Genomic DNA, 12,326 nt, shown 5'->3' with positions numbered 1-12,326 from the left:
GAACACTGAAATTTGAGAAATTGCATTGAAAAATTAGAATTCTTATGCAACAATAAGGTTTTCACTTCATTAGAAGTAAATTGACTAGCAAGGAATTCAGAATCTTCATTCAACTGCTGACTTCCTATAAACCAAGAAAGCATGATTTCTGAAACTCATAGTAGCATGCAGAAAGCAGGTAGAGAACAAACCGAGGCCTGAGCTTACGCCTTATGTTTTATTTTATTTTATTTAAGAAATGGTACCTTCTCCAGGAAAAAAAAATTCTGTTAACTTAAGAAAATATGTTTTTGAGCATGGAAGTCCAGTTAATATATTTTGCTCAAATCCAGGAGAATTGTACTTACTCAACCATAAAATCATAAAGCAGAGAGTTCAATTGAAAATGTAGTCTCATGATAAATAATTAGATTGTAAAGGAGAGAAAATGTAACCTGATTGCTGAAATTTTAAAGCTTATTTTTTCCACTATGGAGTTTTGCAATAGAGTTTTGGAAAAACTTGCAAGATATTTGGAGAAATGTCAGGAATGATTTTAAATCATAGTTGTTAACAAATCCACGGGTCTTATTGCCCAAACACATTCTGTTTTTTAATACCAATAAAAGAGATGAGGCTGCATATATAATAGTTAAAGCACTTTAATTGCTTAATGATTTCCTATCATGGTATTTTTTTTTTGTCTTACTTAAAAGGTTTTGTTTCTTGTGCTACCTAGATAGGTGACATCCATCTATGTAACCAAGTTGAAAATTTGAGCTGCTACTATGTTATGACCATGACACACAGTTGCTGAAAAATCAGATTCCTTGTGATTTGATTGATGCTAAAATCACAATTAAAATTTTCCATTGTTTAATTCTCTTGCTTTGTTATGCTTTGCCCTTTTCTTTCTATAATTGAACAGTTGCTTTGGGAATATCCAACTCAGATAAAAACTTAAAGTGGTAGAAATATATGAGGTATGAAATAGAGCTGAACATTGTATGTGTCCAACAAGTTGAGGGACTCAACTTTGAAATGTGAAAGTTTCGTTGCTCTTCACCTTGAATAGTTAAAGACATAGGATTTTGTTCTGCTTTCACTTAGACAAGTGTGATATTGCCCATTTTTGAGTCATTCCCATACCACTTTCACACACTTTTGCTGTCTACCACCTACACTATTACTTATTAGATACTTTAAAAATTGACTTATTTTTATATTTAACCTTGTCTTAAGCAACAATATTCATGGAATCACAGGTTTGATGTACTAGCTTTATATATCTGCATTACTTACTAAGATAAGTACCAAAGTATTGAAATTCAAATTGCTGTGTCTGGTACCATCCGGTAACTACTGTAGTGCTAACATGAGTGAAAAACCATCCTGGTATAACAGTGGGGCATTTAAAGTATTTTAAGTTTTTCTCTCTCTCCTTTCTTTCCCTTTTAAAATGTGGAAATGTTGCACTAACTTGTAAAGTTACCATTCAAGTATTTCTGAATCTGTTTTTCTCCATATATAAATTATGGTTATCTTTCTGTGCATTGCAAATCTCTGAGCCAACTTGGGCTTTTGGTTATTCTAGACAGGTTTTCCCTAACTCCACCACTTTCTCTCCTGCTAAGGAAGGTATAATGGAATGCAAGTGAGCTAACCTTGGTTTTCTGTATTTTTAAGGGTAAATCATTTACAAACTCAGTCCTTTAATTATGAGTAGTAAAAAACAATTTCCTTGCAACACGCCCCTCTACTGATTGCAACACCATGCTTGAGAGCCTCTGTTCTTACAAATTAAAAGGCACTGCCAGAATTTTTGTTTCTGTTTTAAATTTGCATCAAGTAACAGTGTGCTTGGGATTATTTTTTAAAACTACAAAGGATTGCTTTGATTCTGTTTTTACTTTCAAAAAAATTCTTTTAATCTCATAATTTTTTTAAAAAAGTGCTATATTAAGATCTGTATGTAACTTGACTGATTATTTTGGCAATTATAGCGTGACCATCTCATCTCAATTGACCCGGGACTTTTTTACTTTTAGCAATGAAGTTCCCTATCCTAGGAAATCCTTCAGCTCTGGGCAAATGGGCTAGTTGGTCACCCGGAAGCGGGCTGACATAAATTGAGAATGTATCTGGTTAGGTTTTCAGTTGGTACATAATTTGATAATCTTTATATTTGTGCAGAAATCTTAGACATTAATCTAATGATCTCAGCTAAAAATGGAGAGATCTCTCTATTGCTCAACTTGCCCATTTTCTAGGTTGCTGTTATTGTGAGCTATCGAAAACACACATCTTAATCATGCCACTGCATTGCACAACATGGCTTCCCATTCATTTCTGGATTAAACCCAACTCTTGAAACTGGCTCATCTGGCCTTGTTTGATTTAGTCCAGTGGTTCTCAAACTGTACTCTAGTAAGGGCCGGCTAGATAATTTGTTAAAAAGGAAGATTCCTGTGCCCCTGGTTGAAAGGGAATGAATCTGGATAGTAGCATTAAAAAAAAAAAAAAGATTATAGTAGGTCATTGTGTTTCAAGTGGTCTTTGAACAATGTTTTGAGAAAAACCAACCTAGTTCCTTTTTTTCTTTTCTAGGTTTAATCTCTTGCACTCTCCTTTTACACTGTATTCACTGGGCTTACTATAATTTCTTTAGGCTTTTCAGTGTTCCAGACCCTTAACACACACGCTGGGCCTGCTTTCTGAATCTCTTTCCTACATCTGTGGGCTGATCAGATTTCTCATTAAAGTGGGGTGAGAAACCCCTGTTAGAGTTTTCTCTCCCATTGCCTTCATCGGAACCCTATCTCCTCCAGCCAGGTGCACATAGCATGACATTGTACTTCCCTATTCCTTGTGTGTATCTCCTTTTAAACAGATTCAGTCCTCAGAGACACCTCTCATTTATCTTATTTATGATTGCCTCCCTAGTTTCTAGTTCATTGTTGAACACATGTTAAGAGCTTAAGATTGTTTATTGAAGAATTAAATTACCTTGTTAATGCAGAGATTGGTGTCACACAAGGTCCTAGCTGAGCTAGAACCTAGACTTAAACATCTTGTATTGGGTTACTCCCTTACTGAGTCCTATTGATTATATTTATTGATATGTTTGGGTGCTTTTATTCTTGGGCTAAAGGAATAGCAGGTAATTTGATGATGGGGAAAAATTCAGGGCCACCTGAGAGGGAGGCAAGGGAAAGAAAATATAAAGGGTTAGAGAAATGGCATTTTATTCCTCCCCATCTAGACATGAGGGGCTGGTCTGGAGCATGGGAAGAGAAAAGGGCAGTGGCAGTTTCATTCAAGTCACTGGGTTAAGGGGTAGATGTGAAATAGCTAGTGGGCTTGGGAACAAGAAGCCATATATACCCCCCACCCCAGCACACAGATGCACACATACACATATATCACATACACATACCCCCACTCTCCCCGCCAACAAACACACAGCTTCCCTTTCCACCATCATCAAGGATACAACTCTTCCCCCAGAGTGCTCTGGGCAGCTACCATCAAGGGCTGGTAGTGCTTTCTCAGAGGGAAACAGTAGCACAATTATCCTGAGTACTCAGAACCCCCTGATCCCCCTGGAAATCCCATGAAAAAACAAAAGAGATTTGGTGATGGTATGGAAGGGAAAGTCACAAGCTGAGATAGGTATTAATAAATGCAGACTGAACATTTTTGTAATTTGGACTTTGTGCAAACTGGACATTTGGATGGGGCTGAGAATAACTCATATCCAGCGTTTAGACAAAGCCCATCATGAAACATCAGCTTCAGATTGCCAAGACAAGACTTTCTTATTATAGTGGACTGTGAGGTCTATGAAATGGGCTGGCTGAATTTTAACATTTTATTGCTTTATGGACTTTTTATATGTCATTTAACATGAAAGACACCACTATTCTTGACAACTGGTGGTACTGTGGAGTATTTTTCCAGTCCTTGGAAAATTTCCATTGAGTCAGCATACAGCAGGTCTTGATATCAAATCTGTTTTTGAACAACTAGCATTGACCTTGCTGGTTGTGATACTAGTGATGAGCTGCCACATTAGATTGTGCTGAGCCCATATTTGCAACTTGGGGAGCAGAGAAGTGTGAACACACAGCTGATTTCTGCTTGAGAGAGTCTTACAATTGTGTAGATGATAACTGGACAAAGATTCAGTAGGAAGTCTACACATTTACTCAAAATGTTATTAACATCCTGTATTAGTTCAGTCTCACACTGCCATAAAGGACTACCCAAGACTGGGCAATTTATAAAGGAAAGAGGTTTAATTGACTCACAGTTTTGCATGGCTGGGGAGGCCTCAGGAAACTTACAACCATGGCAGAAGGGGAAGCAAGCACAGCCTTCTTCACATGATGACAGGAGAAATGCTGAGCAAAAGGGGAAAAGCCTCTTATAAAACCATCACATTTCCTGAGAACTCACTATCATGAGAATAGCACGGGGGTAACCACCCTTATGATTCAATTACTTCCCCTGAGTCCCTCCCAGGACTCATGGGGATTATGGAAACTACAATTCAAGATGAAATTTGGGTGGGGACACATCCAAACCATATCACATTCCCTGGTGAATGCCGTTAGTATGCTACTTGGCAATATGCATATGTACTTCCTGAGCAGTTTCTTGAGCTAAGCACCTCACTTTGTACTGGCAACAAGAGAAGAATTTAGTATTTCTGTAGAGCTGCCTTGAAATATGCCGTAAATTTTAGAAGACTGAAAAAAAAAACATAAATAAGTAGCCATGATGGGCATTTCCTAACAAAATAAAATGTAGTAGTTTAAAATTCTGTGTTCCCTATTAATGGATGTAGATCAACTTAAATAATTTCCATAAAAATTTTGGTGGCCTTGATCTTTATATACAATTGACCCTTGAACAATGGAGGGTTAGTTAGAGGCATTGACCCCCCACCTTGTGCAGTTGCAAGTCCACATATAACTTTTGCGTTCTTGAAGCTTAGCTACTAATGGCCTACTGTTGACCAGAAGCCTACTAATAACATACAGAATTAATTAACACATATTTTGTTTGTTGTATGTATTATATACTCTATTCTTATGATAAAGTAAGCCAGTGAAAAAACATATTATTAAAGAAATCATAAGGAATAGAAAACATACTTAGATTCATTAAATGGATCATCATAAAGGTCTTGCTCCTTGTCATCACAGTGAGTAGGCTGATGAGGAGGATGAGGAGAGGCTGGCCTTGTTGTCTCAGGGGTGGCAGAGGTGGGAGAAAATCTACATATAAGTGTACCCATGCAGTTCAAACCCATGTTATTCAAAGATCAGCTGCAATTGTAAACTGTTATTTTTATTGCTATTTAAAATAGGAGAGTGTTATTTTGGAGGAAAAAATAATCAATGTAATTAGAAAGGTGGAGAAACCGAAGGGTGACTGAGTGATATATACATTTATTTTGAAGATCACACATTTAAAAATTTTTAAAAAGAGAAAGAGGGAGAGGAAAGCGTTAAGGCAAATTTACTGCAATTTCACAATTTTAATGCAAATTACATTGAATGTTTGAGAGATACCAGAACTCTCATAAATGTATAAGGCCAAGGAAAGGTTATGCTTGACTTTCAACTGGGAAGCAGGAAGAGATGCCAAGTGTGATGAATGGGAATTCCAGAAAACACAGAGAATTAGATGGCTTCAAATTTTGACTAGACACTGGAGGAGGGATTGTGGCTGTCTGCATTTTAGCAGAAAAGGCAGCCACAAAATAAAGTAGTTCCTAAGACCACAAAGTAGGTAAGTTATTTTATTTATTTATTTATTTATTTTTTCTTTAAAAATGCCTCTGGTATTTGTGGACACAAAGTAGGTAAGTTATAGATGAGAGGAACAAGCTGACAAAAGACCCCTGGGTGTAACTGGTTATATATAAGTCAGTCAGTGAAATGGAGAAGCAGAAGCTTCTGAGACAGGGCCAATTCACTGATTTCTGCCTCTAAACTAGTACACCCAACCATTACATAATCCAGTCCAATGGAAGAAAATATGTATCTGTTCCTAAGCTCAAGCCAAGAGTTGGGGTGCATAGGCAGGATTTGGAGGCAAAAATGATATACCCCATTAAAACTTGAACATAGGAAAATAACTCTGAGAATTACACTGTAAATGCATTTAATGAATCCCATTAGAAATATGCAAATTTACCTTACAGTGTAATTCTTAAAATGGTGGTAGTGGTGAGATTTTTTCCTCACTACGACCATAATGGAGTCATCTTGTTTTTTAATCACCCTATTCCACCCCTACCTAGATTCACTACTATCATTTACCCAAGTTATTGGTGGTAATGTGTGGCTTTTTTTGGGGTATGCTGGGGTGTGGGGAAAAAAAACCCAAAAAATCTGTGACTTCCCCTGTCTCCAAGTGACTGAATGTCTATAGATTTGCCTGGAATATGACAAAAGGTAATACATATAAAGAATGAATGTAATAGCAGTCAGCCATGGAAACTGACACTGAAAAGGTTGAGGAACAAGGATAAGCAGCAGTATTCTTCATCCATGCACTGTTCAGGACCACCTGACCTACGATTGAGTTTCTTGCATGTCTAGCCTCATAAGCAGAGATGAAAGTATACAGCTCTCAGAACTTTATGACAGTCAGCCTAACTAAATTCTCTTGCTTTATGTGATTCCATGCTCAACAAATGATACCATTTCTTCAAGGAATACTTTTACTCCCAGTGTAGATCTATCTATGGGTGGACCATACTTAGCCTTCACAGGTAACCATTTCATTAGCATTTTGGGCTACATTTAAAATACATAAATTGGCAATGTGGTTTTCTATACATTATTCTCTGTGAGCTTTATTAACATAAGTCTGTCTTTGAATGATTTCTTCATGGGTTGACAAATTTAGTTTCTTTACCTTAAGGGCTAATGGTCAGACCCTTGATAAATTTCCAAGTTGATGTCAGCCTTGTGACTCTTGACTGGGTGACTAGCCTTCCCTGGGACACAGACCTTGTAGCTTACCCTTATTCCATGCCTTAATGGTTCAGGGGCAAAAATTCCTTTCCCGGCATAAAGTTCTTAGGGGTTGTACATAGAAATTTTATTTGGTAATAATATACCTGTTTGTAAGATGTAAGTATATAGTTATATTCAACTTAGGAAAAAGGCTTAACAAGTTTTCTCTTTTGGGAGGGTGTAGTGGTAGTCAGCTTCCAGTGATCATCAGTGTTCATACCCTTCTGTAGTCCCGTTCAAGTGAATGAGGGCTGGCTTGTGTGGCAAATTATACATAGTGGAAATAATAATGTGTGACTACTATGGTTTTTTTTGTCCTCATCAAATCTCATTGTGAAATTTGATTTCCAATGTGGCAGCGTTTGGAGGTGGGGCCTAGTGACAGGTGTTTGTATCACGGGGGTGGATTCTTCATCAATGGCTTGGTGCTGTTCTCAAGGTAGTAAGTTCTAGATCTCGTGAGACTGCATTAGTTCTTACAGGAATGGATTAGTTTCTGAGAGGGCAGATTGTTATAAAGCAAGTTCTGATCCCCTCTTCACCCATGCCCCCTTCTCCTTTGACTTCCTCCACCATATTTTGACATAGCTCAATAGACCTCACCAGAAGCTGAGCAGATACCAGTGCCATGCTTCTTACAGAGCCTATAGAACTTTGAAACAAATACATTCATATTCTTTATAAATTACACAGCCTCAGGTATTCTGTTATAGTAATACAAAATGAAGACAATAACTTCTAAGACAAACTTATAAATTACATTGCAATTTCCACCTTGCTTTCTTGGATCACTCAGTCTGGGAAGAGCCAGCATCGTATTTTGAAGCAGTCTTGTGTAGAGGCCCACGTGGAGAAGAACGTACTTGCCAGCCATATGTTTGAGCTACCTTAGAAATAGATCCTCCAGCCCTGGCCAAGCTTTCAGGTTCCTATAACCCTAGCCAACACCTGATTACAACCTTATGGATGCTCTGAGTAGGGGCTACCTAACCAAGTTACTCTGGAATTCATGACCTAGAGAAAGCATGAGAGTTGATAAATAATAATTATTTTAAGTCTCTAAGTGTTGAGTGATTTGTTATGCAGCAATAGATAACTAATATGGAATTCGGTACCCTTAAATTGGGGTGACACCGTAACAAAAATAGAGATCCCAGAGGGAAAAGCCAGCAATCATGGGAAATCATTTTCAGGCGGAAGTAGGGCTGAGCCCCAATCAAGAAGTTGGCAACATGTGCCCAGCTATTATTTCAGAACTGCTATGGATCAATGACTTCTGTGTGTTTCCTGTTTCACTCTATTTAAATGAGTGTCTATAGGGGTTATTTTACACCTGTCCCACCATTTCATATTTGGTGTGTTTGGAGCAGATAATGTGTCCCTCTATTTCACAGGTTTTTAGATTAAGAGGAACAATACTTGAGAATTATTTGAAGAACTACACACCTGATGATCCTCATCTGTACCTGGACCTCATCTAAACATCAATATCCTGGACTTTGAGCATGATATGATGCTGTAATGGGGTTAGAATTTTGGTGTCTATGGACTGAGGTGAATGATGTGTGTGTGTGTGTGTGTGTGTGTGTGTGTGTGCGCGCGTGTGCGTGCGTGCATATGTATCACTGGGAGTCAGAAATGGGCTATGGTAGTTAGCCTGCAAGGAGGCCCCTAACGATCCTCATCTTTGGGTATTCAGTCCCCTTCTGCACCGAATCAGTGTTGGCCTGTGTGGCCAATAAATTGTGACCACATAATTTAATGAAATGATGATGTGTATCTTATGAGGTTGGTCATAAAAGGCACTGCAGCTCTGAGGAAAGCCAGCTGGTGCTATGTAAAGGCACTCAAGCATCCCTGTGGAGAGGCCCACACAGAGAAGACTTCCCTGCACTGACTTGATAATCATGTAAACCACATTGAAAATAATTTCTCAATTTCCTCTGGGTGACTGCAGCCCCACATGACCTCTGACTCCAACCATGTGAGAAAACTTGATACATAACCACCCAACTGAGCCATTTTTGAACTCCTGACCCAGAGGAATCATAAAAATTGATTAGATGAATACTGTTGTTTTAAGCTATTAAGCATCGTAGTGATTTGTTTTACACTGGTAGAGAAGTAATATAGGGTATAAAGATTAATAAATGATGCCTATACATCTTTATTTACTTAGAACAAATTCAGAATAACATACTGGAAAAGTTTGGGTCACAATCTTAAATGATACCAAGAAATACCAGCATTGCAATGTGAAAAAGGAATGTCTTTTTTTTAATGAAAGAGCCCACTAATTTCACATTACCAAAGGATTAGAACTTCATTCATTCACTTACTTAGGTGTTTTATATTTGATACTTTGCTAAATACTTTGGATGCATTGTCTCCTTTATTCTTCATAACAACACAATGATACAGCTAATATTATTTTATTTTATCTTGAGACAGAGTCTCGCTCTGTCTTTCAAGCTGCAGTGCAGTGGTGCTGTCTTGTCTCACCACAACCTCCACCTCCTGGGTTCAAGTGATTCTCCTGCCTCAGCCTCCCAAGTAGCTGGGACCACAGGCGTGTGCCACCACGCTCGGCTAATTTTTTGTGTTTTTAGTAGAGATGGGGTTTCCACCAGATTAGCCAGGATGGTCTTGATCTCCTGACCTTGTGATCTGCCCGCCTTGGCCTACCAAAGTGCTGGGATTACAGGTACGAGCCACTGCTCTTGGCCAGCTAATGTTATTATTCTCATTTTTTGGATGAAGAAGTTGTTTAATGTGTTGAATATAGTGATTCAGGGATATACAGCTTTTAAAGATCAGATCTTCCTGACTACAAAACTTGTAGGAGTTCTATCTTGTCTCTTTATTTGAAAATTGTGCTTTGGGGAGGCTTTGAATTTAAAATATAGAACACAGGTTCTAAGTGTCTAGGGTCTATAGTCAGAGTGCCAGGGAGGTTTAAGCTAACAACATAAGATCTGTTTCATTCTTTAAACTCTTCTTATTTCAAAATTGCCATTGTTAATTTGAGTAATGGGAATCACATAGATCACACTCTGGTATTTATACAGGAAGATAAATGAGATGAGGCCATGCTACAACTCATGACTTCTGGGCCTTGATTTCCTGCTTGCATTTCCTAACTGAAGACACTTACTGGGATCACAGGCTGTCACTACAGTTAAACAAAATAAATCATGAGTCATAAAATTAAAAACAATAACCCGATTTTATGGCTGTTTTGCTCACACTGTAAGAGCATTGAACATAATGGTCACGGCTGAACCAAGCTTAGATATTGCTAAGGCCAATTTTATGCCTTGTCATGCTTTTCATTTTCCTTTGCTTCAAGCTAATGATAAAACAATTGGAAGATTGCTTTGAATCAAACATATCACTACAGAAACTTTAAAGAAGAGAATATATTAGTTTAATAGCTCAATAAAGCAAAATTCAGATGTTCCTTTTGGTAAAAGTTTCACTTAATTTTAGCTTAAATTTTCCAGGATACTCTTTGAAAGGTGATGAATTGACAAATTATTTGGCATTTCTAGTTGCCAAATAATTAAAGTGAAGATAAATCTTTATGGTTTTCATATCAAAGTTATGAGTGACTATTCCCTTTTATTGGAAATTAAAAATCCCTCCATCAACCACAAGCAAGAATGGTATAGGCATATCTATGTGTGACTGTGTGTGGATGGTGGGGAGGGAGAGGAGTTGGGGGGGCATTCAGGAAGGCAGAGGTAGGGTGGGGGAAGAGTCACAGAGTGGAACCATAGAATATTGAAGCTCAAATTATTGTTACAGCTGGAAGAAACTCAGGTATGGGAGAATAGTCACATGTTTCTAAATCAAATTAAGTCTCCTGCCAATTGAGCAGGAGATTCTATCTCAGTCATTGAGTACTCTAGGATCATAAAAAGAAGAATTCCGCCTGGAAAATTGGGCTGCTGCCGATATCCTTGTGGTCCATGCCCAACAGATCTTCAAATGTTGTTGGCTCTGTTGTCCTAAAGCCAAGTAGGCTCTGAATCGTGTTTGCCTGAGCTGGGAGTCCAGTTCCAAGGATCTAGCTTTCTGGATTCACCCCACAACCATGTCTTTTGAAATTTTTTGCTACCTTTCAAAGTACTGCAAGAAAGTGAGACATGTATCCTTACCACCAATGGGACCTTCCATTCTATTTCCTTCCCGGGAAAGCATCCAGCTTCCCACTGTGGCTTCCTGCCTTTCCTTCCCAAAGCACCTACTTCTTTTCTTGCCTCTCCATGAACCTTAGCTTAATCCCCTCAAGGAATCCAGGGTTTCTGTGCAAAAGTCAGGAAGGAGACATGAATAGGACAAGGACAGGGATGTTTTCAGGAAATGTCTGTAACAAAAATCTCTGAGGCCAGCAGCATAGAGTACCTGGCTGCCTTTTTTTTTTTTGGAATGGGACGGTGGTAGGTAGGAACAACAACAACAAAAAAATGCAGGGATAAACAAAACCTAAATTAATATCTCAATTTGTTAACCTACCACACTGTAGGAGTATAGACTCCTAGCAAGAAGATGCCAGAATTGGTAACATGTCCAGATTGGCAGAAGTTCAGTTGTTGAAGAGCATGTGTAAAGTATTCATAAATACTCTTTGGCCACACCCATTCATTATTCAGAATAGTTTCTTTGAGGAGTACCAACCAGTGCCCTTTTCATATTAAGGGTCAGAGAGGATGAAGTTTAGTGAGGCACTTCAGGGGATTCCCCAATGGGTTTGCATGAGTCTTAGAGAAAATTGTATACTCCAAACTCCTTGGAGAAGAGCTTCCTGGGATAAAAGTTAAATCTGCATCAGAACAGAGCACAGCTCTGTAGCTGTTTGGTGCCTGGGTCTGTTGCTGGAAAATTCCTCTTGCCTAATGCTATCAAGTGAGCTAGCTAAATTCTGGTGAAAGTTGCGATAAAACTGATAAGAGCCCTCTCTTAAACAACCTAATTTGAACTTTATCCCAGAGACCTTGAGAAACTGGGTCTGCACTTTTATAATCCAAGAACTGAATATGGTCCTGCACAGTTGGGTAACATTTGACCTTGAAACGTTGTTCTAAAAGTCATGTTTCCCCCTTGCTGGCTTTGCTGTTATCTGTGCATCAGTGAACACTTTATCATGGTAACGTTTCAGGAATGTGCAAAATAGTTGAGGAGCTTGAATGCCACAGCAGTTTCAAGTATGCTGGGCTTTTGTTACCAGCTCACTGGGTCGGTTGCTAGAAGACTGCTATAGCACATATGTTACAGAACTGACGTTCATTACCAGGTCACTTTCAAAGTGTT

The sequence above is a fragment of the Aotus nancymaae genome, unplaced genomic scaffold (assembly GCF_030222135.1).
Source record: "Aotus nancymaae isolate 86718 unplaced genomic scaffold, 86718_ANA_hifiasm-v0.15.2.pri h1tg000040l, whole genome shotgun sequence".
In the NCBI taxonomy this organism is placed as follows: domain Eukaryota; kingdom Metazoa; phylum Chordata; class Mammalia; order Primates; family Aotidae; genus Aotus; species Aotus nancymaae.
This window is presented reverse-complemented; position numbering follows the sequence as displayed.